This window comes from Salmo salar, chromosome ssa02 (genome assembly GCF_905237065.1).
Source record: "Salmo salar chromosome ssa02, Ssal_v3.1, whole genome shotgun sequence".
NCBI lineage: Eukaryota > Metazoa > Chordata > Actinopteri > Salmoniformes > Salmonidae > Salmo > Salmo salar.
The window spans coordinates 93,823,370-93,848,168 of NC_059443.1; the positions used below are offsets into that span (position 1 = coordinate 93,823,370).

General features: G+C 38.5%; 10 non-coding genes across 10 annotated transcripts; all 10 read left to right on the plus strand.

Annotated features, from left to right (window-relative positions):
* Positions 1–166: 166 nt before the first annotated feature.
* trnai-uau (transfer RNA isoleucine (anticodon UAU)) lies at positions 167–239 on the plus strand. The gene has a single exon. It is a non-coding gene; the product is annotated as a tRNA-Ile (tRNA).
* A 1,087-nt stretch (positions 240–1,326) lies between these two features.
* Positions 1,327–1,399, plus strand: trnam-cau (transfer RNA methionine (anticodon CAU)). The gene has a single exon. It is a non-coding gene; the product is annotated as a tRNA-Met (tRNA).
* A 265-nt stretch (positions 1,400–1,664) lies between these two features.
* Positions 1,665–1,737, plus strand: trnam-cau (transfer RNA methionine (anticodon CAU)). The gene has a single exon. It is a non-coding gene; the product is annotated as a tRNA-Met (tRNA).
* Positions 1,738–2,717: 980 nt separating this feature from the next.
* trnam-cau (transfer RNA methionine (anticodon CAU)) lies at positions 2,718–2,790 on the plus strand. Its single transcript has one exon. It is a non-coding gene; the product is annotated as a tRNA-Met (tRNA).
* A 1,452-nt stretch (positions 2,791–4,242) lies between these two features.
* Positions 4,243–4,315, plus strand: trnam-cau (transfer RNA methionine (anticodon CAU)). Its single transcript has one exon. It is a non-coding gene; the product is annotated as a tRNA-Met (tRNA).
* Positions 4,316–5,759: 1,444 nt separating this feature from the next.
* trnam-cau (transfer RNA methionine (anticodon CAU)) lies at positions 5,760–5,832 on the plus strand. The gene has a single exon. It is a non-coding gene; the product is annotated as a tRNA-Met (tRNA).
* A 631-nt stretch (positions 5,833–6,463) lies between these two features.
* On the plus strand, positions 6,464–6,536 carry trnam-cau (transfer RNA methionine (anticodon CAU)). The gene has a single exon. It is a non-coding gene; the product is annotated as a tRNA-Met (tRNA).
* A 976-nt stretch (positions 6,537–7,512) lies between these two features.
* On the plus strand, positions 7,513–7,585 carry trnam-cau (transfer RNA methionine (anticodon CAU)). Its single transcript has one exon. It is a non-coding gene; the product is annotated as a tRNA-Met (tRNA).
* Positions 7,586–11,110: 3,525 nt separating this feature from the next.
* Positions 11,111–11,183, plus strand: trnam-cau (transfer RNA methionine (anticodon CAU)). Its single transcript has one exon. It is a non-coding gene; the product is annotated as a tRNA-Met (tRNA).
* Positions 11,184–17,733: 6,550 nt separating this feature from the next.
* trnam-cau (transfer RNA methionine (anticodon CAU)) lies at positions 17,734–17,806 on the plus strand. The gene has a single exon. It is a non-coding gene; the product is annotated as a tRNA-Met (tRNA).
* The last annotated feature ends 6,993 nt before the right edge of the window (positions 17,807–24,799 follow it).

The window sequence follows — 24,799 nt, forward strand, 5'->3', positions numbered from 1 at the left end:
GTCGGTATCGATATCTATATTTTTTACTTTAGAATGAAATCATTGTTTATTTCTTAGGTGTTGTGGACTTTCAGACCATACATTTTGGCACGGTGCTTTCAACGTCACTGTCAAAATCTGAAGGTCGGTATCGATCATTTCTTATTTCGATGTCTTCATGTAATGTGACTCGTTAGCGCAGTAGGTAGTGCATCAGTCTTATTATCTGAAGGTCGTGAGTTCGATCCTCACACGGGGCAGCAAAGATTTTAAAAAGAAAGTTTTGTCTGAAGATGAAGTGACAATTAATTCTCAGATGTTTTGGACTTTCAGACAATACATATTTTTGTCACGGTGGATACCACATCTTAAGGTCGATATCAAATTGTTTTACTTTAGAATGAAATCATAGTTTTTTTCTCAGGTGTTGTGGACTTTCAGACCATACATTTTGGCACGGTGCTTACATCGTCACTGTCAAAAAGTGAAGGTCGGTATCGATATTTTTCTTACACTTAATGATTTAACGTGCCTTGTTGGCGCAGCAGGCAGCGCGTCAGTCTCATAATCTGAAGGTCGTGAGTTCGATCCTCACACGGGGCAGCAAAGCCTTTAAACGACAGTTTTGTCTGAAGGTGAAAATTAATTCTCAGTGGTTTTGGACTTTCAGACAATACATACTTTTGTCACGGTGCTTACAACGTCACTGTAAAATCTGAAGGTCGGTATCGATATCTATATTTTTTACTTTAGAATGAAATCATTGTTTATTTCTTAGGTGTTGTGGACTTTCAGACCATACATTTTGGCACGGTGCTTACAACGTCACTGTCAAAATCTGAAGGTCGGAATCGATATCTGTATTTTTTACTTTAGAATGAAATCATTGTTTTTTTCATAGGTGTTGTGGACTTTCAGACCATACATTTTGGCACGGTGGTTACAACGTCACTGTCAAAATCTGAAGGTCGGTATCGATATTTTTTCTTACACTTCATGCTTTAATGTACCTCGTTGGTGCAGCAGGCAGCGCGTCAGTCTCATAATCTAAAGGTCGTGAGTTCGATCCTCACACAGGGCAACAAAGCTTATAAAACGACTGTTGTCTGATGGTGAAAATTAATTCTCAGTGGTTTTGGACTTACAGACAATACATACTTTTGTCACGGTGGAAACCACGTCTTAAGGTCGATATCAAATTGTTTTACTTTAGAATGAAATCATAGTTTTTTTCTCAGGTGTTGTGGTTTTTCAGACCATACATTTTGGCACGGTGCTTACAACGTCACTGTCAAAAAGTGAATGTCGGTATCGATAATTTTTTCTTTCGATTTCTTGATTAAATGTGCCTCGTTAGCGCAGTAGGTAGCGCGTCAGTCTCATAATCTGAAGGTCGTGAGTTCGATCCTCACACGGGGCAGCAAAGCTTATAAAAAAACTGTTGTCTGATGGTGAAAATTGATTCTCAGTGGTTTTGGACTTTCAGACAATACATACTTTTGTCACGGTGGAAACCACATCTTAAGGTCGATATCAAATTGTTTTACTTTAGAATGAAATCATAGTTTTTTTCTCAGGTGTTGTGGTTTTTCAGACCATAGATTTTGGCACGGTGCTTACAACGTCACTGTCAAAATCTGAAGGTCGTTATCGATATTTTTTCTTTACGCTTAAGGTTTAAAAGTGCCTCGTTGGCGCAGCAGGCAGCGCGTCAGTCTCATAATCTGAAGGTCGTGAGTTCGATCCTCACACGGGGCAGCAAAGCTTTTAAAAAGACAGTGTTTTCTGAAGATCAAGTGAAAATTAATTCTCAGTGTTATTGGACGTTCAGACGATACATACTTTGTCACGGTGCTTACAACGTCACTGTAAAATCTGAAGGTCGGTATCGATATCTATATTTTTTACTTTAGAATGAAATCATTGTTTATTTCTTAGGTGTTGTGGACTTTCAGACCATACATTTTGGCACGGTGCTTACATCGTCACTGTCAAAAAGTGAAGGTCGGTATCGATATTATTTCTTACACTTAATGATTTAACGTGCGTTGTTGGCGCGCAGGCAGCGCATCAGTCTCATAATCTGAAGGTCGTGAGTTCGATCCTCACACGGGGCAGCAAAGCTTATAAAAGACAGTTTTGTCTGAAGGTTAAAATTAATTCTCAGTGGTTTTGGACTTTCAGACAATACATACTTTTGTCACGGTGCTTACAACGTCACTGTAAAATCTGAAGGTCGGTATCGATATCTATATTTTTTACTTTAGAATGAAATCATTGTTTTTTTCTTAGGTGTTGTGGACTTTCAGACCATACATTTTGGCACGGTGGTTACAACGTCACTGTCAAAATCTGAAATTTGGTATCGATATTTCTTCTTACACTTCATGCTTTAATGTTCCTCGTTGGTGCAGCAGGCAGCGCGTCAGTCTCATAATCTAAAGGTCGTGAGTTCGTTCCTCACACGAGGCAGCAAAGCTTATAAAAAGACAGTTGTCTGATGGTGAAAATTAATTCTCAGTGGTTTTGGACTTACAGACAATACATACTTTTGTCACGGTGGAAACCACATCTTAAGGTCGATATCAAATTGTTTTACTTTAGAATGAAATCATAATTTTTTTCTCAGGTGTTGTGGTTTTTCAGACCATACATTCTGGCACGGTGCTTACAACGTCACTGTCAAAAAGTGAATGTCGGTATCGATAATTTTTTCTTTCGATTTCTTGATTAAATGTGCCTCGTTAGCGCAGTAGGTAGCGCGTCAGTCTCATAATCTGAAGGTCGTGAGTTCGATCCTCACACGGGGCAGCAAAGCTTTTAAAAAGACAGTGTTTTCTGAAGATGAAGTGAAAATTAATTCTCAGTGGTATTGGACGTTCAGACGATACATACTTTTGTCACGGTGCTTACAACGTCACTGTCAAAATCTGAAGGTCGGTATCGATATCTATATTTTTTACTTTAGAATGAAATCATTGTTTATTTCTTAGGTGTTGTGGACTTTCAGACCATACATTTTGGCACGGTGCTTTCAACGTCACTGTCAAAATCTGAAGGTCGGTATCGATCATTTCTTATTTCGATGTCTTCATGTAATGTGACTCGTTAGCGCAGTAGGTAGTGCATCAGTCTTATAATCTGAAGGTCGTGAGTTCGATCCTCACCTTTGGCAGCAAAGATTTTAAAAAGAAAGTTTTGTCTGAAGATGAAGTGAAAATTAATTCTCAGATGTTTTGGACTTTCAGACAATACATATTTTTGTCACGGTGGATACCACATCTTAAGGTCGATATCAAATTGTTTTACTTTAGAATGAAATCATAGTTTTTTTCTCAGGTGTTGTGGACTTTCAGACCATACATTTTGGCACGGTGCTTACATCGTCACTGTCAAAAAGTGAAGGTCGGTATCGATATTTTTTCTTACACTTAATGCTTTAACGTGCCTTGTTGGCGCAGCAGGCAGCGCGTCAGTCTCATAATCTGAAGGTCGTGAGTTCGATCCTCACACGGGGCAGCAAAGCCTTTAAACGACAGTTTTGTCTGAAGGTGAAAATTAATTCTCAGTGGTTTTGGACTTTCAGACAATACATACTTTTGTCACGGTGCTTACAACGTCACTGTAAAATCTGAAGGTCGGTATCGATATCTATATTTTTTACTTTAGAATGAAATCATTGTTTATTTCTTAGGTGTTGTGGACTTTCAGACCATACATTTTGGCACGGTGCTTACAACGTCACTGTCAAAATCTGAAGGTCGGAATCGATATCTATATTTTTTACTTTAGAATGAAATCATTGTTTTTTTCATAGGTGTTGTGGACTTTCAGACCATACATTTTGGCACGGTGGTTACAACGTCACTGTCAAAATCTGAAGGTCGGTATCGATATTTTTTCTTACACTTCATGCTTTAATGTACCTCGTTGGTGCAGCAGGCAGCGCGTCACTCTCATAATCTAAAGGTCGTGAGTTCGATCCTCACACAGGGCAACAAAGCTTATAAAACGACTGTTGTCTGATGGTGAAAATTAATTCTCAGTGGTTTTGGACTTACAGACAATACATACTTTTGTCACGGTGGAAACCACGTCTTAAGGTCGATATCAAATTGTTTTACTTTAGAATGAAATCATAGTTTTTTTCTCAGGTGTTGTGGTTTTTCAGACCATACATTTTGGCACGGTGCTTACAACGTCACTGTCAAAAAGTGAAGGTCGGTATCGATAATATCTTCTTTCGATTTGTTGATGAACTGTGCCTCGTTAGCGCAGTAGGTAGCGCGTCAGTCTCATAATTTGAAGGTCGTGAGTTCGATCCTCACACGGGGCAGCAAAGCTTTTAAAAAGACAGTGTTGTCTGAAGATGAAGTGAAAATTAATTCTCAGTGGTTTTGGACTTTCAGACAATACATACTTTTGTCACAGTGGATACCACATCTTAAGGTCGATATCTATATTTTTTACTTTAGAATGAAATCATTGTTTTTTTCTCAGGTGATATGGACTTTCAGACCATACATTTTGGCACGGTGCTTACAACGTCTCTGTCAAAATCTGAAAGTCGTTATCGATATTTTTCTTTACGCTTAATGTTTAAAAGTGCCTTGTTGGCGCAGCAGGCAGTGCGTCAGTCTCATAATTTGAAGGTCGTGAGTTCGATCCTCAGACTGAGCAGCAAAGCTTTTGAAAGACAGTGTTTTCTGAAGATGAAGTGAAAATTAATTCTCAGTGGTATTGGACGTTCAGACGATACATACTTTTGTCACGGTGCTTACAACGTCACTGTCAAAATCTGAAGGTCGGTATCGATATCTATATTTTTTACTTTAGAATGAAATCATTGTTTTTTCTCAGGTGATGTCGACATTCAGACCATACATTTTGGCACGGTGCTTACAACGTCTCTGTCAAAATCTGAAGGTCGGTATCGATATCTATATTTTTACTTTAGAATGAAATCATTGTTTTTTCTCAGGTGATGTCGACATTCAGACCATACATTTTGGCACGGTGCTTACAACGTCTCTGTCAAAAAGTGAAGGTCGGTATCGATAATTTTTTCTTTCGATTTGTTGATTAAATGTGCTTCGTTAGCGCAGTAGGTAGCGCGTCAGTCTCATAATCTGAAGGTCGTGAGTTACATCCTCACACGGGGCAGCAAAGATTTTAAAAAGAAAGTGTTGTCTGAAGAATAAGTGACAATTAATTCTCAGATGTTTTGGACTTTCAGACAATACATACTTTTGTCACGGTGGAAACCACATCTTAAGGTCGATATCAAATTGTTTTACTTTAGAATGAAATCATTGTTTTTTTCTCAGGTGTTGTGGTTTTTCAGACCATACATTTTGGCACGGTGCTTACAACGTCACTGTCAAAAAGTGAAAGTCATTATCGATATTTTTTCTTTACGCTTAATGTTTAAAAGTGCCTCGTTGGCGCAGCATGCAGTGCGTCAGTCTCATAATCTGAAGGTCGTGAGTTCGATCCTCACACGGGGCAGCAAAGCTTTTAATAAGAAAGTGTTGTCTGAAGATGAAGTTAAAATTAATTCTCAGTGGTTTTGGACATCCAGACAATACATACTTTTGTCACAGTGGATACCACATCTTAAGGTCGATATCTATATTTTTTACTTTAGAATGAAATCATTGTTTTTTTCTCAGGTGTTGTGGTTTTTCAGACCATACATTTTGGCACGGTGCTTACAACGTCACTGTCAAAAAGTGAAAGTCATTATCGATATTTTTTCTTTACGCTTAATGTTTAAAAGTGCCTCGTTGGCGCAGCAGGCAGCGCGTCAGTCTCATAATCTGAAGGTCGTGAGTTCGATCCTCACACGGGGCAGCAAAGCTTTTAAAAAAACAGTGTTTTCTGAAGATGAAGTGAAAATTAATTCTCAGTGGTATTGGACGTTCAGACGATACATACTTTTGTCACGGTGCTTACAACGTCACTGTCAAAATCTGAAGGTCGGTATCCATATCTATATTTTTTACTTTAGAATGAAATCATAGTTTTTTTCTCAGGTGATGTCGACTTTCAGACCATACATTTTGGCACGGTGCTTACAACGTCACTGTCAAAATCTGAAGGTCGTTATCGATATTTTTTCTTTACGCTTAATGTTTAGAAGTTCCTCGTTGGCGCAGCAGGCAGCGCGTCAGTCTCATAATCTGAAGGTCGTGAGTTCGATCCTCACACGGGTCAGCAAAGCTTATAAAAAGACAGTGTTGTCTGAAGGTGAAAATTAATTCTCAGTGGTTTTGGACTTTCAGACAATACATACTTTTGTCACGGTGGAAACCACATCTTAAGGTCGATATCAAATTGTTTTACTTTAGAATGAAATCATAGTTTTTTTCTCAGGTGTTGTGGTTTTTCAGACCATACATTTTGGCACGGTGCTTACAACGTCACTGTCAAAAAGTGAAGGTCGGTATTGATAATTTTTTCTTTCGATTTGTTGATTAAATGTACCTCGTTAGCGCAGTAGGTAGCGCGTCAGTCTCATAATCTGAAGGTCGTGAGTTCGATCCTCACACGGGGCAGCAAAGCTTTTAATAAGAAAGTGTTTTCTGAAGATCAAGTGAAAATTAATTCTCAGTGGTTTTGGACTTCCAGACAATACATACTTTTGTCACAGTGGATACCACATCTTAAGGTCGATATCTATATTTTTTACTTTAGAATGAAATCATTGTTTTTTTCTAAGGTGTTGTGGTTTTTCAGACCATACATTTTGGCACGGTGCTTACAACGTCACTGTCAAAAAGTGAAAGTCATTATCGATATTTTTTCTTTACGCTTAATGTTTAAAAGTGCCTCGTTGGCGCAGCAGGCAGCGCGTCAGGCTCATAATCTGAAGGTAGTGAGTTCGATCCTCACACGGGGCAGCAAATCTTTTAAAAAAAAAGTGTTTTCTGAAGATGAAGTGAAAATTAATTCTCAGTGGTATTGGACGTTCAGACAATACATACTTTTGTCACGGTGCTTACAACGTCACTGTCAAAATCTGAAGGTCGGTATCCATATCTATATTTTTTACTTTATAATGAAATCATTGTTTTTTTCTCAGGTGATGTGGACTTTCAGACCATACATTTTGGCACGGTGCTTACAACGTCACTATCAAAATCTGAAGGTCGTTATCGATATTTTTTCTTTACGCTCTATGTCTAAAAGTGCCTCGTTGGCGCAGCGTGCAGCGCGTCAGTCTCATAATCTGAAGGTCGTGAGTTTGATCCTCACACTGGGCAGCAAAGTTTATAGAAAGACGGTGTTGTCTGAAGGTGAAAATTAATTCTCAGTCGTTTTGGACTTTCAGACAATACATACTTTTGTCACGGTGGAAACCACATCTTAAGGTCAATATCAAATTGTTTTACTTTAGAATGAAATCATTGTTTTTTTCTCAGGTGTTGTGGTTTTTCAGACCATACATTTTGGCACGGTGCTTACAACGTCACTGTCAAAAAGTGAAGGTCGGTATCGATAATTTTTTCTTTCGATTTGTTGATTAAATGTGCTTCGTTAGCGCAGTAGGTAGCGCGTCAGTCTCATAATCTGAAGGTCGTGAGTTCGATCCTCACACGGGGCAGCAAAGCTCTTAAAAAGACAGTGTTTTCTGAAGATGAAGTGAAAATGAATTCTCAGTGGTATTGGACGTTCAGACTATACATACTTTTGTCACGGTGCTTACAACGTCACTGTAAAATCTGAAGGTCGGTATCGATATTTTTTCTTACACTTAATGCTTTAATGTGCCTGGTTGGTGCAGCAGGCAGCGCGTCAGTCTCATAATCCGAAGGTCGTGAGTTCGATCCTCACACGGGTCAGCAAAGCTTATAAAAAGACAGTGTTGTCTGAAGGTGAAAATTAATTCTCAGTGGTTTTGGACTTTCAGACAATACATACTTTTGTTTCGGTGGATACCACATCTTAAGGTCGATATCTATATTTCTTACTTTCGAATGAAATCATAGTTTTTTTCTCAGGTGTTGTGGACTTTCAGACCATACATTTTGGCACGGTGCTTACAACGTCAGTGTCAAAATCTGAAGGTTGGTATCGATATTTTTTCTTACACTAAATGATTTAATTTGCCTCGTTGGTGCAGCAGGCAGCGCGTCAGTCTCATAATCTGAAGGTCGTGAGTTCCATCCTCACAAGGGGCAGCAAAGCTTATATAAAGACTGTTGTCTGATGGTGAAAATTAATTCTCAGTGCTTTTGGACTTTCAGACAATACATACTTTTGTCACGGTGGAAACCACATCTTAAGGTCGATATCAAATTGTTTTACTTTAGAATGAAATCATAGTTTTTTTCTCAGGTGTTGTGGTTTTTCAGACCATACATTTTGGCACGGTGCTTACAACGTCACTGTCAAAAAGTGAAGGTCGGTATTGATAATTTTTTCTTTCGATTTGTTGATTAAATGTGCCTCGTTAGCGCTGTAGGTAGCGCGTCAGTCTCATAATCTGAAGGTCGTGAGTTCGATCCTCACACGGGGCAGCAAAGCTTTTAATAAAAAAGTGTTGTCTGAAGATGAAGGGAAAATTAATTCTCGGTGGTTTTGGACTTTCAGACAATACATACTTTTGTCACAGTGGATACCACATCTTAAGGTCGATATCTATATTTTTTACTTTAGAATGAAATCATTGTTTTTTTCTCAGGTGATGTGGACTTTCAGACCATACATTTTGGCACGGTGCTTACAACGTCTCTGTCAAAATCTGAAGGTCGTTATCGATATTTTTTCTTTACGCTTAATGTTTAAAAGTGCCTCGTTGGTGCAGCAGGCAGCGCGTCAGTCTCATAATCTGAAGGTCGTGAGTTCGATCCTCACACGGGGCAGCAAAGCTTTTAAAAAAACAGTGTTTTCTGAAGATGAAGTGAAAATTAATTCTCAGTGGTATTGGACGTTCAGACGATACATACTTTTGTCACGGTGCTTACAACGTCACTGTCAAAATCTGAAGGTCGGTATCGATATCTATATTTTTTACTTTAGAATGAAATCATTGTTTTTTTCTCAGGTGTTGTGGTTTTTCAGACCATACATTTTGGCACGGTGCTTACAACGTCACTGTGAAAAAGTGAAAGTCGTTATCGATATTTTTTCTTTACGCTTAATGTTTAGAAGTGCCTTGTTGGCGCAGCAGGCAGCGCGTCAGTCTCATAATCTGAAGGTCGTGAGTTCGATCCTCACACGGGGCAGCAAAGCTTTTAAAAAAAAAGTGTTTTCTGAAGATGAAGTGAAAATTAATTCTAAGTGGTATTGGACGTTCAGACGATACATACTTTTGTCACGGTGCTTACAACGTCACTGTCAAAATCTGAAGGTCGTTATCGATATTTTTTCTTTACGCTTAATGTTTAAAAGTTCTTCGTTAGCGCAGCAGATAGCGCGTCAGTCTCATAATCTGAAGGTCGTGAGTTCGATCCTCACACATGGGGCAGCAAAGCTTTTAAAAAGACAGTGTTTTCTGAAGATTAAGTGAGAATTAATTCTCAGTGGTATTGGACGTTCAGACGATACATACTTTTGTCACGGTGCTTACAACGTCACTGTCAAAATCTGAAGGTCGGTATCGATATCTATATTTTTTACTTTAGAATGAAATCATTGTTTTTTTCTTAGGTGTTGTGGACTTTCAGACCATATATTTTGGCACGGTGCTTACAACGTCACTGTCAAAATCTGAAGGTCGGTATCGATATTTTTTCTTTTCGCTTAATGTTTAAAAGTGCCTCGTTGGTGCAGCAGGCAGTGCGTCAGTCTCATAATCTAAAGGTCGTGAGTTCGATCCTCACACGGGGCAGCCAACCTTATAAAAAGACTCTTGTCTGATGGTGAAAATTAATTCTCAGTGGTTTTGGACTTTCAGACAATACATACTTTTGTCACGGTGGAAACCACATCTTAAGGTCGATATCAAATTGTTTTACTTTAGAATGAAATCATAGTTTTTTTCTCAGGTGTTTTGGTTTTTCAGACCATACATTTTGGCACTGTGCTTACAACGTCACTGTCAAAAAGTGAAGGTCGGTATCGATAATTTTTTCTTTTGTTTTGTTGATTAAATGTGTTTCGTTAGCGCAGTAGGTAGCGCGTCAGTCTCATAATCTGAAGGTCGTGAGTTCGATCCTCACACGGGTCAGCAAAGCCTTTAAAAAGACAGTGTTGTCTGAAGATGAAGTGACAATTAATTCTCAGATGTTTTGGACTTTCAGACAATACATACTTTTGTCACGGTGGATACCACATCTTAAGGTCGATATCTATATTTTTTACTTTAGAATGAAATCATAGTTTTTTTCTCAGGTGTTGTGGACTTTCAGACCATACATTTTGGCACGGTGCTTACAACGTCACTGTCAAAAAGTGAAGGTCGGTATCGATAATTTTTTCTTTCGATTTGTTGATTAAATGTTCTTCGTTAGCGCAGTAGGCAGCGCGTCAGTCTCATAATCTGAAGGTCATGAGTTCGATCCTCACACGGGCCAGCATAGCTTTTAAAAAGACAGCGTTGTCTGAAGATGAAGTGAAAATTAATTCTCAGTGGTTTTGGACTTTCAGACAATACATACTTTTGTCACAGTGGATACCACATCTTAAAGTCGATATCTATATTTTTTACTTTAGAATGAAATCATTGTTTATTTCTTAGGTGTTGTGGACTTTCAGACCATACATTTTGGCACGGTGCTTACAACGTCACTGTCAAAAAGTGAAGGTCGGTATCGATATTTTTTCTTACACTTAATGAATTAATGTGCCTCGTTGGCGCAGCAGGCAGTGCGTCAGTCTCATAATCTGAAGGTCGTGAGTTCGATCCTCACATGGGGCAGCAAAGTTTATAAAATGATACTCTAGTCTGAAGGTGAAAATAAATTCTCAGTGTTTTGGACTTACAGACAATACATACTTTTGTCACGGTGGAAACCACATCTTAAGGTCGATATCAAATTGTTTTACTTTAGAATGAAATCATAATTTTTTTCTCAGGTGTTGTGGTTTTTCAGACCATACATTTTGGCACGGTGCTTACAACGTCACTGTCAAAAAGTGAATGTCGGTATCGATAATTTTTTCTTTCGATTTCTTGATTAAATGTGCCTCGTTAGCGCAGTAGGTAGCGCGTCAGTCTCATAATCTAAAGGTCGTGAGTTCGATCCTCACACGGGGCAGCAAAGCTTTTAAAAAGACAGTGTTTTCTGAAGATGAAGTGAAAATTAATTCTCAGTGGTATTGTACGTTCAGACGATACATACTTTTGTCACGGTGCTTACAACGTCACTGTCAAAATCTGAAGGTCGGTATCGATATCATATTTTTACTTTAGAATGAAATCATAGTTTATTTCTTAGGTGTTGTGGACTTTCAGACCATACATTTTGGCACGGTGCTTACAACGTCACTGTCAAAAACTGAAGGTCGGTATCGATCATTTTTTATTTCGATTTCTTCATGTAATGTCACTCGTTAGCGCAGTAGGTAGTGCGTCAGTCTCATAATCTGTAGGTCGTGAGTTAGATCCTCACACGGGGCAGCAAAGATTTTAAAAAGAAAATGTTGTCTGAAGATGAAGTGACAATTAATTCTCAGATGTTTTGGACTTTCAGACAATACATACTTTTGTCACGGTGGACACCACATCTTAAGGTCGATATCAAATTGTTTTACTTTAGAATGAAATCATAGTTTTTTCTCAGGTGTTGTGGACTTTCAGACCATACATTTTGGCACGGTGCTTACAACGTCACTGTCAAAAAGTGAAGGTCGGTATCGATATTTTTTCTTACACTTAATGATTTAATGTGCCTCGTTGGCGCAGCAGGCTGCGCGTCAGTCTCATAATCTGAAGGTCGTGAGTTCGATCCTCACACGGGGCAGCAAAGCCTTTAAAAGACAGTTTTGTCTGAAGGTGAAAATTAATTCTCAGTGGTTTTGGACTTTCAGACAATACATACTTTTGTCACGGTGCTTACAACGTCACTGTAAAATCTGAAGGTCGGTATCGATATCTATATTTTTTACTTTAGAATGAAATCATTGTTTATTTCTCAGGTGTTGTGGACTTTCAGACCATACATTTTGGCACGGTGCTTACAACGTCACTGTCAAAAAGTGAAGGTCGGTATCGATATTTTTCTTACACTGCAGTGCTTTAATGTACCTCGTTGGTGCAGCAGGTAGCGCGTCAGTCTCATAATCTAAAGGTCGTGAGTTCGATCCTCACACAGGGCAGCAAAGCTTATAAAACGACTGTTGTCTAGATGGTGAAAATTAATTCTCAGTGGTTTTGGACTTACAGACAATACATACTTTTGTCACGGTGGAAACCACGTCTTAAGGTCGATATCAAATTGTTTTACTTTAGAATGAAATCATAGTTTTTTTCTCAGGTGTTGTGGACTTTCAGACCATACATTTTGGCACGGTGCTTACAACGTCACTGTCAAAAAGTGAAGGTCGGTATCGATAATTTTTTCTTTCGATTTGTTGATTAAATGTGCTTCGTTAGCGCAGTAGGTAGCGCGTCAGTCTCATAATCTGAAGGTCATGAGTTCCATCCTCACACGGGCCAGCATAGCTTTTAAAAAGACAGTGTTGTCTGAAGATGAAGTGAAAATTAATTCTCAGTGGTTTTGGACTTTCAGACAATACATACTTTTGTCACGGTGGATACCACATCTTAAAGTCGATATCTATATTTTTTACTTTAGAATGAAATCATTGTTTTTTTCTCAGGTGATGTGGACTTTCAGACCATACATTTTGGCACGGTGCTTAAAACGTCACTGTCAAAATCTGAAGGTCGTTATCGATATTTTTTCTTTATGCTTAATGTTTAGAAGTGCCTCGTTGGAACAGCAGGCAGCGCGTCAGTCTCATAATCTGAAGGTCGTGAGTTCGATCCTCACACGGGGCAGCAAAGCTTTAAAAAAGACAGTGTTTTCTGAAGATGAGGTGAAAATTAATTCTCAGTGGTATTGTACGTTCAGACGATACATACTTTTGTCACGGTGCTTACAACGTCACTGTCAAAAAGTGAAGGTCGGTATCGATATCTATATTTTTTACTTTAGAATGAAATCATTGTTTTTTTCTCAGGTGTTGTGGTTTTTCAGACCATACATTTTGGCACGGTGCTTACAACGTCACTGTCAAAAAGTGAAGGTCGGTATCGATAATTTTTTCTTTCGATTTGTTGATTAAATGTGCTTCGTTAGCGCAGTAGGTAGCGCGTCAGTCTCATAATCTGAAGGTCGTGAGTTAGATCCTCACACGGGGCAGCAAAGATTTTAAAAAGAAAGTGTTGTCTGAAGAATAAGTGACAATTAATTCTCAGATGTTTTGGACTTTCAGACAATACATACTTTTGTCACGGTGGATACCACATCTTAAGGTCGATATCTATATTTTTTACTTTAGAATGAAGTCATAGTTTTTTTCTCAGGTGTTGTGGACTTTCAGACCATACATTTTGGCACGGTGCTTACAACGTCACTGTCAAAATCTGAAGGTCGGTATCGATATTTTTTTCTTACACTATATGATTTAATTTACCTCGTTGGTGCAGCAGGCAGCGCGTCAGTCTCATAATCTGAAGGTCGTCAGTTCGATCCTCACAAGGGGCAGCAAAGCTTATAAAAAGACTGTTGTCTGATGGTGAAAATTAATTCTCAGTGGTTTTGGACTTTCAGACAATACATACTTTTGTCACGGTGGAAACCACATCTTAAGGTCGATATCAAATTGTTTTACTTTAGAATGAAATCATAATTTTTTTCTCAGGTGTTGTGGTTTTTCAGACCATACATTTTGGCACGGTGCTTACAACGTCACTGTCAAAAAGTGAATGTCGGTATCGATAATTTTTTCTTTCGATTTCTTAATTAAATGTTCCTCGTTAGCGCAGTAGGTAGCGCGTCAGTCTCATAATCTGAAGGTCGTGAGTTCGATCCTCACACGGGGCAGCAAAGCTCTTAAAAAGACAGCGTTTTCTGAAGATGAAGTGAAAATTAATTCTCAGTGGTATTGGACATTCAGACGATACATACTTTTGTCACGGTGCTTACAACGTCACTGTCAAAATCTGAAGCTCGGTATCGATATCTATATTTTTACTTTTGAATGAAATCATTGTTTATTTCTTAGGTGTTGTGGACTTTCAGACCATACATTTTGGCACGGTGCTTTCAACGTCACTGTCAAAATCTGAAGGTCGGTATCGATCATTTTTTATTTCGATGTCTTCATGTAATGTGACGTGTTAGCGCAGTAGGTAGTGCATCAGTCTTATAATCTGAAGGTCGTGAGTTCTATGCTCACACGGGGCAGCAAAGATTTTAAAAAGAAAGTTTTGTCTGAAGATGAAGTGACAATTAATTCTCAGATGTTTTGGACTTTCAGACAATACATACTTTTGTCACGGTGGAAACCACATCTTAAGGTCTATATCAAATTGTTTTACTTTAGAATGAAATCATAGTTTTTTTCTCAGGTGTTGTGGTTTTTCAGACCATACATTTTGGCACGGTGCTTACAACGTCACTGTCAAAAAGTGAAGGTCGGTATCGATATTTTTTTCTTTCGATTAGTTGATTAAATCTTCTTAGTTAGCGCAGTAGGTAGCGCGTCAGTCTCATAATCTGAAGGTCGTGAGTTCGATCCTCACACGGGGCAGCAAAGTCTTAAAAAGACAGTGTTTTCTGAAGATGAAGTGAAAATTAATTCTCAGTGTTATTGGACGTTCAGACAATACATACTTTTGTCACGGTGCTTACAACGTCACTGTAAAATCTGAAGGTCGGTATCGATATCTATATTTTCTACTTTAGAATGAAATCATTGTTTTTTTCTTAGGTGTTGTGGACTTTCAGACCATACATTTTGGCACGGTGCTTTCAACGTCACTGTCAAAATCTGAAGGTCGGTATCGATCATTTTTTATTTCAATGTCTTCATGTAATGTGACGTGTTAGCGCAGTAGGTAGTGCATCAGTCTTATAATCTGAAGGTCTTGAGTTCTATCCTCACACGGGGCAGCAAAGATTTTAAAAAGAAAGTTTTGTCTGAAGATGAAGTGACAATTAATTCTCAGATGTTTTGGACTTTCAGACAATACATATTTTTGTCACGGTGGATACCACATCTTAAGGTCGATATCTCTATTTTTTACTTTAGAATGAAATCATAGTTTTTTTCTCAGGTGTTGTGGCCTTTCAGACCATACATTTTGGCACGGTGCTTACAACGTCACTGTCAAAAAGTGAAGGTCGGTATCGATATTTTTTCTTAAACTTAATGATTTAATGTGCCTCGTTGGCGCAGCAGGCAGTGCGTCAGTCTCATAATCTGAAGGTCGTGAGTTCGATCCTCACACGGGTCAGCAAAGCTTATAAAAGACAGTTTTGTCTGAAGAGGTGAAAATTAATTCTCAGTGGTTTTGGACTTTCAGACAATACATACTTTTGTCACGGTGCTTACAACGTCACTGTAAAATCTGAAGGTCGGTATCGATATCTATATTTTTTACTTTAGAATGAAATCATTGTTTTTTTCATAGGTGTTGTGGACTTTCAGACCATACATTTTGGCACGGTGGTTACAACGTCACTGTCAAAATCTGAAGGTCGGTATCGATATTTTTTCTTACACTTCATGCTTTATTGTGCCTCGTTGGTGCAGCAGGCAGCGCGTCAGTCTCATAATCTAAAGGTCGTGAGTTCGATCCTCACACGGGGCAGCAAAGCTTATAAAAAGACTGTTGTCTAAGATGGTGAAAATTAATTCTCAGTGTTTTTGGACTTACAGACAATACATACTTTTGTCACAGTGGAAACCACGTCTTAAGGTCGATATCAAATTGTTTTACTTTAGAATGAAATCATAGTTTTTTTCTCAGGTGTTGTGGTTTTTCAGACCTAGCATTTTGGCACGGTGCTTACAACGTCACTGTCAAAAAGTGAAGGTCGGTATCGATAATTTTTCTTTCGATTTGTTGATTAAATGTGCTTCGTTAGCGCAGTAGGTAGCGCGTCAGTCTCATAATCTGAAGGTCGTGAGTTAGATCCTCACACGGGGCAGCAAAGATTTTAAAAAGAAAGTGTTGTCTGAAGAATAAGTGACAATTAATTCTCAGATGTTTTGGACTTTCAGACAATACATACTTTTGTCACGGTGGATACCACATCTTAAGGTCGATATCTATATTTTTTACTTTAGAATGAAATCATAGTTTTTTTCTCAGGTGTTGTGGACTTTCAGACCATACATTTTGGCACGGTGCTTACAACGTCAGTGTCAAAAAGTGAAGGTCGGTATCGATATTTTTTTCTTTCTATTAGTTGATTAAATGTTCTTAGTTAGCGCAGTAGGTAGCGCATCAGTCTCATAATCTGAAGGTCGTGAGTTCGATCCTCACACGGGGCAGCAAAGTTTTAAAAAGACAGTGTTGTCCGAAGATGAAGTGAAAATTAATTCTCAGTGTTTTTGGACTTTCAGACAATACATACTTTTGTCACGGTGGAAACCACATCTTAAGGTCGATATCAAATTGTTTTACTTTAGAATGAAATCATTGTTTTTTTCTCAGGTGTTGTGGTTTTTCAGACCATACATTTTGGCACGGTGCTTACAACGTCACTGTCAAAGAGTGAAGGTCGGTATCGATATTTTTTTCTTTCGATTTGTTGATTAAATGTGCTTCGTTAGTGCAGTAGGTAGCGCGTCAGTCTCATAATCTGAAGGTCTTGAGTTCGATCCTCACATGGGGCAGCAAAGCTTATAAAAAGACAGTGTTGTCCGAAGATGAAGTGAAAATTAATTCTCAGTGGTTTTGGACTTTCAGACAATACATACTTTTGTCACGGTGGAAACCACATCTTAAGGTCGATATCAAATTGTTTTACTTTAGAATGAAATCGTAGTTTTTTTCTCAGGTGTTGTGGACTTTCAGACCATACATTTTGGCACGGTGCTTACATCGTCACTGTCAAAAAGTGAAGGTCGGTATCGATATTTTTTCTTACACTTAATGATTTAACGTTCCTTGTTGGCGCAGCAGGCACCGCGTCAGTCTCATAATCTGAAGGTCGTGAGTTCGATCCTCACACGGGGCAGCAAAGCTTATAAAAGACAGTTTTGTCTGAAGGTGAAAATTAATTCTCAGTGGTTTTGGACTTTCAGACGATACATACTTTTGTCACGGTGGATACCACGAATCTTAAGGTCGATATCTATATTTTTTACTTTAGAATGAAATCATAGTTTTTTCTTAGGTGTTGTGGACTTTCAGACCATACATTTTGGCACGGTGCTTACAACGTCACTGTCAAAAAGTGAAGGTCGGTATCAATATTTTTCTTACACTTAAAGCTTTAACGTGCCTCTTTGGCGCAGCAGGCAGTGCGTCAGTCTCATAATTTGAAGGTCGTAAGTTCGATCCTCACACGGGGCAGCAAAGCTTATAAAAAGAAAGTGATGTCTGAAGAGAAGTGAAAATTAATTCTCAGTGGTTTTGGACTTTCAGACAATACATACTTTTGTCACGGTGGAAACCACATCTTAAGGTCGATATCAAATTGTTTTACTTTAGAATGAAATCATAGTTTTTTTCTCAGGTGTTGTGGTTTTTCAGACCATACATTTTGGCACGGTGCTTACAACGTCACTGTCAAAAACTGAAGGTCGTTATCGATATTTTTTCTTTACGCTTAAGGTGTTAAATGTGCCTCGTTGGCGCAGCAGGTAGTGCGTCAGTCTCATAATCTGAAGGTCGTGAGTTCGATCCTCACACGGGGCAGCAAAGCTTTTAAAAAGACAGTGTTTTCTGAAGATGAAGTGAAAATTAATTCTCAGTGTTATTGGACGTTCAGACGATACATACTTTTGTCACGGTGCTTACAACGTCACTGTAAAATCTGAAGGTCGGTATCGATATCTATATTTTTTACTTTAGAATGAAATCATTGTTTATTTCTTAGGTGTTGTGGACTTTCAGACCATACATTTTGGCACGGTGCTTACAACGTCACTGTCAAAATCTGAAGGTCGGTATCGATATCTATATTTTTTACTTTAGAATGAAATCATTGTTTTTTTCTTAGGTGTTGTGGACTTTCAGACCATACATTTTGGCACGGTGCTTACAACGTCACTGTCTTTAATCTGAAATTTGGTATCGATATTTTTTCTTACACTTCATGCTTTAATGTGCCTCGTTGGTGCAGCAGGCAGCGCGTCAGTCTCATAATCTGAAGGTCGTGAGTTCGATCCTCACACGGGGCAGCAAAGCTTTTAAAAAGACAGCGTTGTCCGAGATGGTGAAAATTAATTCTCGGTTGTTTTGGACTTACAGACAATACATACTTTTGTCATGGTGGAAACCACGTCTTAAGGTCGATATCAAATTGTTTTACTTTAGAATGAAATCATAGTTTTTTTCTCAGGTGTTGTGGTTTTTCAGACCTTACATTTTGGCACGGTGCTTACAACGTCGCTGTCAAAAAGTGAATGTCGGTATCGATAATTTTTTCTTTCGATTTGTTGATTAAATGTTCTTAGTTAGCGCAGTAGGTAGCGCGTCAGTCTCATAATCTGAAGGTCGTGAGTTCGATCCTCACACGGGGCAGCAAAGTTTTAAAAAGACAGTGTTTTCTGAAGATGAAGTGAAAATTAATTCTCAGTGGTATTGGACATTCAGACAATACATACTTTTGTCACGGTGCTTACAACGTCACTGTAAAATCTGAAGGTCGGTATCGATATCTATATTTTCTACTTTAGAATGAAATCATTGTTTTTTTCTTAGGTGTTGTGGACTTTCAGACCATACATTTTGGCACGGTGCTTTCAACGTCACTGTCAAAATCTGAAGGTCGGTATCGATCATTTTTTATTTCGATGTCTTCATGTAATGTGACGTGTTAGCGCAGTAGGTAGTGCATCAGTCTTATAATCTGAAGGTCGTGAGTTCTATCCTCACACGGGGCAGCAAAGATTTTAAAAAGAAAGTTTTGTCTGAAGATGAAGTGACAATTAATTCTCAGATGTTTTGGACTTTCAGACAATACATATTTTTGTCACGGTGGATACCACATCTTAAGGTCGATATCTCTATTTTTTACTTTAGAATGAAATCATAGTTTTTTTCTCAGGTGTTGTGGCCTTTCAGACCATACATTTTGGCACGGTGCTTACAACGTCACTGTCAAAAAGTGAAGGTCGGTATCGATATTTTTTCTTAAACTTAATGATTTAATGTGCCTCGTTGGCGCAGCAGGCAGTGCGTCAGTCTCATAATCTGAAGGTCGTGAGTTCGATCCTCACACGGGTCAGCAAAGCTTATAAAAGACAGTTTTGTCTGAAGGTGAAAATTAATTCTCAGTGGTTTTGGACTTTCAGACAATACATACTTTTGTCACGGTGCTTACAACGTCACTGTAAAATCTGAAGGTCGGTATCGATATCTATATTTTTTACTTTAGAATGAAATCATTGTTTTTTTCATAGGTGTTGTGGACTTTCAGACCATACATTTTGGCACGGTGGTTACAACGTCACTGTCAAAATCTGAAGGTCGGTATCGATATTTTTTCTTACACTTCATGCTTTATTGTGCCTCGTTGGTGCAGCAGGCAGCGCGTCAGTCTCATAATCTAAAGGTCGTGAGTTCGATCCTCACACGGGGCAGCAAAGCTTATAAAAAGACTGTTGTCTAATGGTGAAAATTAATTCTCAGTGTTTTTGGACTTACAGACAATACATACTTTTGTCACAGTGGAAACCACGTCTTAAGGTCGATATCAAATTGTTTTACTTTAGAATGAAATCATAGTTTTTTTCTCAGGTGTTGTGGTTTTTCAGACCTAGCATTTTGGCACGGTGCTTACAACGTCACTGTCAAAAAGTGAAGGTCGGTATCGATAATTTTTTCTTTCGATTTGTTGATTAAATGTGCTTCGTTAGCGCAGTAGGTAGCGCGTCAGTCTCATAATCTGAAGGTCGTGAGTTAGATCCTCACACGGGGCAGCAAAGATTTTAAAAAGAAAGTGTTGTCTGAAGAATAAGTGACAATTAATTCTCAGATGTTTTGGACTTTCAGACAATACATACTTTTGTCACGGTGGATACCACATCTTAAGGTCGATATCTATATTTTTTACTTTAGAATGAAATCATAGTTTTTTTCTCAGGTGTTGTGGACTTTCAGACCATACATTTTGGCACGGTGCTTACAACGTCAGTGTCAAAAAGTGAAGGTCGGTATCGATATTTTTTTCTTTCTTTTAGTTGATTAAATGTTCTTAGTTAGCGCAGTAGGTAGCGCATCAGTCTCATAATCTGAAGGTCGTGAGTTCGATCCTCACACGGGGCAGCAAAGTTTTAAAAAGACAGTGTTGTCCGAAGATGAAGTGAAAATTAATTCTCAGTGTTTTTGGACTTTCAGACAATACATACTTTTGTCACGGTGGAAACCACATCTTAAGGTCGATATCAAATTGTTTTACTTTAGAATGAAATCATTGTTTTTTTCTCAGGTGTTGTGGTTTTTCAGACCATACATTTTGGCACGGTGCTTACAACGTCACTGTCAAAGAGTGAAGGTCGGTATCGATATTTTTTTCTTTCGATTTGTTGATTAAATGTGCTTCGTTAGTGCAGTAGGTAGCGCGTCAGTCTCATAATCTGAAGGTCTTGAGTTCGATCCTCACATGGGGCAGCAAAGCTTATAAAAAGACAGTGTTGTCCGAAGATGAAGTGAAAATTAATTCTCAGTGGTTTTGGACTTTCAGACAATACATACTTTTGTCACGGTGGAAACCACATCTTAAGGTCGATATCAAATTGTTTTACTTTAGAATGAAATCGTAGTTTTTTTCTCAGGTGTTGTGGACTTTCAGACCATACATTTTGGCACGGTGCTTACAACGTCACTGTCAAAAAGTGAAGGTCGGTCTCGATATTTTTTCTTACACTTAATGATTTAACGTTCCTTGTTGGCGCAGCAGGCACCGCGTCAGTCTCATAATCTGAAGGTCGTGAGTTCGATCCTCACACGGGGCAGCAAAGCTTATAAAAGACAGTTTTGTCTGAAGGTGAAAATTAATTCTCAGTGGTTTTGGACTTTCAGACAATACATACTTTTGTCACGGTGGATACCACATCTTAAGGTCGATATCTATATTTTTTACTTTAGAATGAAATCATAGTTTTTTTCTCAGGTGTTGTGGACTTTCAGACCATACATTTTGGCACGGTGCTTACAACGTCACTGTCAAAAAGTGAAGGTCGGTATCAATATTTTTTCTTACACTTAAAGCTTTAACGTGCCTCTTTGGCGCAGCAGGTAGCGCGTCAGTCTCATAATTTGAAGGTCGTAAGTTCGATCCTCACACGGGGCAGCAAAGCTTATAAAAAGACAGTGATGTCCGAAGAGAAGTGAAAATTAATTCTCAGTGGTTTTGGACTTTCAGACAATACATACTTTTGTCACGGTGGAAACCACATCTTAAGGTCGATATCAAATTGTTTTACTTTAGAATGAAATCATTGTTTTTTTCTCAGGTGTTGTGGTTTTTCAGACCATACATTTTGGCACGGTGCTTACAACGTCACTGTCAAAATGTGAAGGTCGTTATCGATATTTTTCTTTACGCTTAAGGTTTAAATGTGCCTCGTTGGCGCAGCAGGCAGTGCGTCAGTCTCATAATCTGAAGGTCGTGAGTTCGATCCTCAAAAGGGGCAGCAAAGCTTTTAAAAAGACAGTGTTTTCTGAAGATGAAGTGAAAATTAATTCTCAGTGTTATTGGACGTTCAGACGATACATACTTTTGTCACGGTGCTTACAACGTCACTGTAAAATCTGAAGGTCGGTATCGATATCTATATTTTTTACTTTAGAATGAAATCATTGTTTATTTCTTAGGTGTTGTGGACTTTCAGACCATACATTTTGGCACGGTGCTTACAACGTCACTGTCAAAATCTGAAGGTCGGTATCGATATCTATATTTTTTACTTTAGAATGAAATCATTGTTTTTTTCTTAGGTGTTGTGGACTTTCAGACCATACATTTTGGCACGGTGCTTACAACGTCACTGTCTTTAATCTGAAATTTGGTATCGATATTTTTTCTTACACTTCATGCTTTAATGTGCCTCCTTGGTGCAGCAGGCAGCGCGTCAGTCTCATAATCTGAAGGTCGTGAGTTCGATCCTCACACGGGGCAGCAAAGCTTATAAAAAGACCGTTGTCTGATGGTGAAAATTAATTCTCGGTTGTTTTGGACTTACAGACAATACATACTTTTGTCATGGTGGAAACCACGTCTTAAGGTCGATATCAAATTGTTTTACTTTAGAATGAAATCATAGTTTTTTTCTCAGGTGTTGTGGTTTTTCAGACCTAACATTTTGGCACGGTGCTTACAACGTCGCAGTCAAAAAGTGAAGGTCGGTATCGATAATTTTTTCTTTCGATTTGTTGATTAAATGTTCTTAGTTAGCGCAGTAGGTAGCGCGTCAGTCTCATAATCTGAAGGTCGTGAGTTCGATCCTCACACGGGGCAGCAAAGCTTTTAAAAAGACAGTGTTGTCCGAAGATGAAGTGAAAATTAATTCTCAGTGGTTTTGGACTTTCAGACAATACATACTTTTGTCACGGTGGATACCACATCTTAAGGTCGATATAAAATTGTTTTACTTTAGAATGATTTCATAATTTTTTTCTCAGGTGTTGTGGACTTTCAGACCATACATTTTGGCACGGTGATTACAACGTCACTGTCAAAAAGTGAAGGTCGGTATCAATATTTTTTCTTACACTTAATGCTTTAATGTGCCTCTTTGGCGCAGCAGGCATCGCGTCAGTGTCATAATTTGAAGGTCGTAAGTTCGATCCTCACACGGGGCAGCAAAGCTTATAAAAAGACAGTGATGTCCGAAGGTGAAAATTAATTCTCAGTGGTTTTGGACTTTCAGACAATACATACTTTTGTCACGGTGGAAACCACATCTTAAGGTCGATATCAAATTGTTTTACTTTAGAATGAAATCATAGTTTTTTTCTCAGGTGTTGTGGTTTTTCAGACCATACATTTTGGCACGGTGCTTACAACGTCACTGTCAAAATCTGAAGGTCGGTATCGATATTTTTCTTTACGCTTAAGGTTTAAAAGTTCCTCGTTGGCGCAGCAGGCAGCGCGTCAGTCTCATAATCTGAAGGTCGTGAGTTCGATCCTCACACGGGGCAGCAAAGCTTTTAAAAAGACAGTGTTTTCTGAAGATGAAGTGAAAATTAATTCTCAGTGTTATTGGACGTTCAGACGATACATACTTTTGTCACGGTGCTTACAACGTCACTGTAAAATCTGAAGGTCGGTATCGATATCTATATTTTTTACTTTAGAATGAAATCATTGTTTATTTCTTAGGTGTTGTGGACTTTCAGACCATACATTTTGGCACGGTGCTTACAACGTCACTGTCAAAATCTGAAGGTCGGTATCGATATCTATATTTTTTACTTTAGAATGAAATCATTGTTTTTTTCTTAGGTGTTGTGGACTTTCAGACCATACATTTTGGCACGGTGCTTACAACGTCACTGTCAAAATCTGAAATTTGGTATCGATATTTTTTCTTACACTTTATGCTTTAATGTGCCTCCTTGGTGCAGCAGGCAGCGCCTCAGTCTCATAATCTAAAGGTCGTGAGTTCGATCCTCACACGGGGCAGCAAAGCTTCTAAAAAGACCGTTGTCTGATGGTGAAAATTAATTCTCGGTGGTTTTGGACTTACAGACAATACATACTTTTGTCACGGTGGAAACCACGTCTTAAGGTCGATATCAAATTGTTTTACTTTAGAATGAAATCGTAGTTTTTTTCTCAGGTGTTGTGGACTTTCAGACCATACATTTTGGCACGGTGCTTACATCGTCACTGTCAAAAAGTGAAGGTCGGTATCGATATTTTTCTTACACTTACTGATTTAACGTTCCTTGTTGGCGCAGCAGGCACCGCGTCAGTCTCATAATCTGAAGGTCGTGAGTTCGATCCTCACACGGGGCAGCAAAGCTTATAAAAGACAGTTTTGTCTGAAGGTGAAAATTAATTCTCAGTGGTTTTTGGACTTTCAGACAATACATACTTTTGTCACGGTGGATACCACATCTTAAGGTCGATATCTATATTTTTTACTTTAGAATGAAATCATAGTTTTTTTCTCAGGTGTTGTGGACTTTCAGACCATACATTTTGGCACGGTGCTTACAACGTCACTGTCAAAAAGTGAAGGTCGGTATCAATATTTTTTCTTACACTTAAAGCTTTAACGTGCCTCTTTGGCGCAGCAGGCAGCGCGTCAGTCTCATAATTTGAAGGTCGTAAGTTCGATCCTCACACGGGGCAGCAAAGCTTATAAAAAGACAGTGATGTCCGAAGGTGAAAATTAATTCTCAGTGGTTTTGGACTTTCAGACAATACATACTTTTGTCACGGTGGAAACCACATCTTAAGGTCGATATCAAATTGTTTTACTTTAGAATGAAATCATTGTTTTTTTCTCAGGTGTTGTGGTTTTTCAGACCATACATTTTGGCACGGTGCTTACAACGTCACTGTCAAAATCTGAAGGTCGTTATCGATATTTTTCTTTACGCTTAAGGTTTAAAAGTGCCTCGTTGGCGCAGCAGGCAGTGCGTCAGTCTCATAATCTGAAGGTCGTGAGTTCGATCCTCAAAAGGGGCAGCAAAGCTTTTAAAAAGACAGTGTTTTCTGAAGATGAAGTGAAA